The sequence below is a fragment of the Brassica napus genome, unplaced genomic scaffold (assembly GCF_020379485.1).
Source record: "Brassica napus cultivar Da-Ae unplaced genomic scaffold, Da-Ae ScsIHWf_2421;HRSCAF=3129, whole genome shotgun sequence".
NCBI classification, from domain to species: Eukaryota; Viridiplantae; Streptophyta; class Magnoliopsida; order Brassicales; family Brassicaceae; genus Brassica; species Brassica napus.
This window is the reverse complement of record NW_026015761.1, coordinates 10,825-16,791: the sequence shown is the minus strand read 5'-3', so window position 1 is coordinate 16,791 and position 5,967 is coordinate 10,825. Positions and strand designations below refer to the sequence as shown.

At 35.5% G+C, this 5,967-nt stretch overlaps 1 pseudogene; it reads left to right on the top strand.

Annotated features, from left to right (window-relative positions):
• The first annotated feature begins 211 nt into the window (after window positions 1-211).
• LOC106407165 lies at window positions 212-2,646 on the top strand (annotated as a pseudogene).
• The last annotated feature ends 3,321 nt before the right edge of the window (window positions 2,647-5,967 follow it).

Sequence of the window (5,967 nt, the reverse complement as noted above, 5' to 3'; positions counted from 1 at the left end):
CACTCTCAAACATCTCATCGAATCCAGCTGTTTTCCCTAATCCATCATTTTTCGAGAATATGAATATGGATCATTTGTTTTGGAGAGTTGTTCCACCAAATGGAGGATCATCAATTTGCTTGGATATTATGGTATATTTGGAAGGGAAGAAATAATAAAGTTTTTAGTAATATAGATATTGATCCTAGGGACACTTTAAAAATTGGTAGAAATGGAGTTTCTATTGTGGACTGAAGCACATGTTTCATTGGCACAAAGGGTTTCCCAAAATATAGAGGTCGAGGCCACAAATCTACCGATCATTCTAGGTATATGGTGCTTTACAGATGAGTCATGGAAAGATGAGAAGATTTTTTCAGGACAAGGATGGTATATCACTTTAGAAGGTTTTGATGGTTTGATGGGCGCAAGGAACATAAGGGCGAGTCTGTCACCCCTTCACGCGGAAGTGGAAGCGCTTATTTGGACAATGGAATGTATGTGGAATCTACGTCAGTTTCAGGTCACACTTGCAATGAATTGTTCTCAATTGGTGAAGATGGTTTCAGAACCAGAAGAATGATCAACTTTTTCAAGTTATTTGGAAGATATCAAGATCCTGAAGAAAAGTTTTAACAACTCGAACATCATTCATGTACCCATAACACATAATACACCGGCGGATTGTGTTGCACGCAATGCCAGGAAGTAGTCGTCTTTTATCGTTCACATGGATGCAGAGTTACCGGTTTGGTTTGCAGAGTCTTAGAAGTCTGTATATGTTGATGACCAAAAAAAAAATCATAAATTTATTTTTGAAATAATTAATTGCAGGCTATAACGGCCCGGTTATAATTTAGTTTTCAAAACATGTAGAAGTCAATAGTCTCCAAAATATATAAACCCAGCTCAAGCCCAAGCCCAAGCCTCAAAAGCTTGACTGATAGACACCTAAAGCAAATATATCGTCTTGTCTAGGGGAGAGATATCCCAATTGGCATCGGGTTAGGGTTTTCAGGAGCACACAACAATGTCGACCGGAAACCTAAGCAAGAAGGCGATACGATACGAGATTGGTGGTTGCCGCCACGACGGCGTCGGCATTAATGGAGGCAAAGAAAGCTGATAGCGGAGGATCTACATCTATCGTGGAGTATAAACCTCCGGTGATGCTCGAAGACGAAGAAGATCTAGAGATAAAGCTTAGAAGAATCCTGGAGAACGTCCCGGTCCGCGTTAGCAACACCTCTGGTAGTTCCGCTGGTTCTGGATCCGGTGATTTCCACCAGGTAATTGATACCATCCTTTTGATTACTGCGTCTTAGTCTCCGCTGGCTGTCTTTAACTCTTGCGAATCGAAAATTTCATAGAGTTTAGTCTTTAGTGATTGAATTTTAGTGCCAGGGATCTGAATTTTCTTAGTGGACCTGTGTTTACTTTGTGGATTTGCGCTTTCAACTTCCAGTTGCATAGAATAGGAAGTGAATCTCACAGAAAAAATTGCATTTTATCTGTGAACAAAAGCTAAGCCTTTTGCTCTTGAGAATAGTTATATGTGGTTTCCAAGTCTCACCTCAGATCCAAAACTGAGAATTCAGAATCGCAGGCTGTTTATTTGCGAGGCAAGGAGGCTTAGTGTTTAGTTACAAGTTTGATAGTGCTGAATCAAGGGATTTTAGTCACTGGTGCTGGTTACCTAATACCCATTTTGGGGTTTCGGTTTCCGGAATCATAAATTTCAAACAAGAGAACTTGAAACTTCTTCACTGAAAATTATTTGCTAACAAAAGCCAAGTCTTTCGCTCTTAGGCATAGATGGATGTGGTTTCATTAGTAAGATAGGGATCTGAATGTTCGATCATTAAAAAGAAGTTATGTGTCATTAGTAAGATAGGGATCTGAATGTTCTTAGTGGACATGTGTTTTGTTTTTTTTAGTTTTCAACTGATCACCATGTTTCCATGTCTGGTTAAAAGGTGATAGAGCTTGAATTTTGAGTAATTCTGTGCGAGAAGGTAATGTGAGTTGTAGTGATTAGTCAGTGCTTATTTTGATTATAGCCTTAGTTCTTTTTGATGTTTAGCCCTGCAAGTTTTAGTTTTGGCTTTTAATGGCATCAAGCTGCACTTGTCAAAATGTTTTCTGTATATAGAAAGAACTTGTATACTTCCTTTGCTTATTTGGTAGATATCTCTAGAGTTTTACCATAACGATGCATCACTCTCTGTTATACAGTACCGGCAAATGAGGGCGAAGAGAGCAAGACCGACTCACAAGGATGGATATTGACTATAACAAGCGTTTGAAAATGGCGGAATTTACTATAAGAAGAGAAGAGAAAGTGAAAGCTGCAGAGGAAAAAACATCAAAGAAGCGTTTGAAACGTCAAAAGAAGAAGCAGAGAAAGCAAGAGAAGAAGAGAAAACCAAACACTGAAGAACAAGGAGAGCAACCTAGAGAAGAAGTATCATCTGAGGACGAAGGTAATGAAGAAGAGTCTGTTGTCGAGGCTCGTCCACGTCCGATATTTAACAAATCAAGGTTTCAAGAGAAGCGTCCATAACCTTTCGTTGTTACATGTATCCCAAAACTTTCGTTGCAAGATGCGTTTCTTTTTTTCCTTTCATTTTCAGCATTAGATGAATCTATAAGAAAAGAATCGTAGCAGGTCTTGACTGTTTGTGTATGTACGCAGCAAAAAAAAGTTAATGGAATTGATGGGTCTTTTAATAGCTAATCATATTTTGACTCACTTTTTTTTAATTGTGGATTTTTCTTTAAAATCTAATTTTAGAAATAAAAATACATGTTGGTTTTTCATAATTTTAATTTAGTTACATTTATAATCCCTTATAATTATGTAAAATGAATTTTATTTAAATTGGGCCAAAGAAGTTAACTTATGTTCTTCAACACAATTAATTAAAGTGCGAGTTATATGCGAACAGGAAAAAATAATTTATAAAAATTTATAAATGCTTTAACTAACTAATAATATATCGTACGTTATTTTAAAAACAATTATATCTTCAATTATATCGTATGAGTGGTTTTATCAGTTCTCAGAAAAGTACAGCTGCCTAGGCGACGCCTAATCGCATAGACAATTTTAATATTGTAATAATAAATAATAAATATTTTATCATTCATAAACTATAATAATTAAGATATTATAATATAAAATCTTATGAAAAAACAATATAAATTTTATTATTCGTGAAGTCATCTATTGAATCATTTTTCTTTTTTTGTTGCTTGATATATAGTTTATATACATTTGCACAGTTCTTCTACTAAGAAACGAAATGTTTCAAATGTTTCTGAAAATTCTTGCTCCCACTAATGATATTTAATATAAAATATCACTTATATTTAGTTCTAGATTTTTACTTGTGCTTTCAAAGCGCGAGATTATTTTCTGTTGACAAATTTGTTAATATGTTTGTTTGTTCTTTAAAATGTTTAGACATCAGCATTCAGTTTTCAATTCAGTTCCAATTTATTTATTTTCTTGGTTTTCGGTTAAGTCCATATTCGGTTGTGGTTTTTGTTTTTTTGGTGGCTTCACAAAGTTTCCTAAAACAAAATTTTTTTTGACTCAATTTTTTTTCTAATTTCTTTTCATGAGTATCAATACTTATGTTGTGTTGTAGAAACAGATCAAGACTCAAGAACAAGCTAGACTTGTTTTTATCACTAAGAAAAAATTTTTTGTTCAAAGAGTATACCTGGTTCAAGTTTCTTTTAAAGAATGTATAATGTTATCAAAAACATAATTTGAAGCTCAAAACTCTTTTATTTTGTCAAGACCAAACGTTTCTCTTCTTCAGAAATAACAAACACGAACAAACTAGTGTTACACTAAACTAATAATTATCAGGGTTTTTTATAGTGCCTAGAGTCAAGAGAGAAGATTTAGCATTTGTCACACAAGAGTTGCGGAAAGCTCTTGATTCACTCACTCTTGTTTATGGATATGAAACACCAAGACAACATGAGAGGTTGTCGATTGACCAGAGTTCACACTCCCTGATAATCAAGTGTTCGTAAGAACAAATGAATCATCAAAGTAATTTTGTTGAGATTTTTTTCTCGGGAAAAATATACCTTTTCTTGGGCCTCTTGATTAAAAACTTAGACATAAACTTGCTAGGACATGTTTGCATGTGTTCTTGACTTACTCTTGATGGAAGAATGCATTGATTTACCAGAACAAACAAAAATTTCATTTGGCCATCAGGTGGCCTTCATAAGCCAATATTACCGAGAAAGTGAATGCTTTGTCCATCTCTCAATTCACCATGATCCAGGCTGATTTTTGCTCGATTAGAGTTCTCCAAAATTCTCTTTGAGTTCTGGTTGGTGATTCTTTCCCAAAGCTTTTCCTTCGTCTATTTTGGGTAGTCTTGATCAGTTGCAAAGCCGGCTGGGGTTGTCTCAAAAGCTATAGCTTTATTCGCAGTCAAAAATATGATGATTTTTGCATTACTTCTTAGCCTATTGATTTTGGGCAATTCTCCTAAATAGACTCTTTTAATTTTCATCCCAAAAGTAGCACCTCAAGCTGAAAATCACAAAAATAAATTCATTAATAGGCTAGAAGACTTTAATACCCTTACATATCAATATAAATATAATAAAAAAAAAACTTTTGTTTCGCTCTCGACATTCTCGTCGACGAAACCGGAGACGAACACCGGCGACGACACCGGCGACGACACCGACGATGACACCGGCGACGACACCGACGATGAACACCCGGCGGCGACGACAGTGTTAAAATCACGGCGAATCTACATTGTAAGTTTGAATGTTTTCAATTGTTATTTGTAATTAAGAATTTTTGATTTTCAAATTTGGGAGTTTCGCTTCGGTGATGTTGCAGGAGAATTTCAGCTGAAACAATGGGAACCTTTTTTTTATTCTCAGTGAAGCTTACCATGGCTATGGAGATGATTGGGTTTTTGTCAAGATCTCTTCTTCACTTCTGGTTTCAGATTTATAGGCTTGGAGCTTCTATTGTCAACACTTCACTACCCCACACGGATTCTGATTTACAGAACAGATTTGTGAATCCACAAATCCTGCTATAGACATGCAATGTTCAGGTGCTGAAGAAATCTTGGGTGGTTCTATCTACGACCCAGCCTACTACACGTCTCTTTTTGAAGAGACCGAAACCAACTTGAATTCACCAAAGGTAACACATGTGACTCTTGTTTATGTACTTTGTTTTTAGTCAGGCTTACGGCTTTGTTTAGTGTCGAGTTTGTGTAACTTTATCTGCCTAGGTTTCTTAATTTAAGTTATTTTTCTTGTTTGTGTCTGGTTCTTACTCTAAATGGTTTACCTGTAGTGGATGAAATACAACATACTGAGTTTGGAGTTCTTTGTTGTTTGCGTAAGATTCTTCGTGAGTTTATAAACATGATCAAAACAATTTGTGTAACTGTCTGAAAATGTTAGAGAACATTTCATTTAGAAAAGTATTCCAGAAGACTTTTGCTTATTTTTTTTCCTTCAACCCGTATTGATTGTTGTTCTGGCCTTTACATAGCTATACCAGTATGGTAAAGAAGCTCATATATCTCCTCTTTCAAAACAAATAAAACGGAGCAAAGTTTTACTTTTGCGAATTCATGACTTTTCCCTTTATACTTATCCTATCTTCTCCCCTAACGGCTTGGTGTTTTCCGGATGCTTCATTAGGCATTACCACTGTGCTTTATCTCAAAGACGAGATCACAATTGCCACACCTGGAGCACTAGATAGGTACATGCACTTATTTTGTATATAGGGTATTGCAACTCCATAGGATTTATAGCTATGTTGTTTACATCCCTATGGTTATTATTATGTTTGTGGTTTCAGGAAAGAGAGCACATGGTATAGTATCATTGTCCCATGACTCATGTGAAACCTTACTCACAACATCATGCAAGAACGACATATCTGATTTTTAATATATACACTTCTAAACTTTTCAT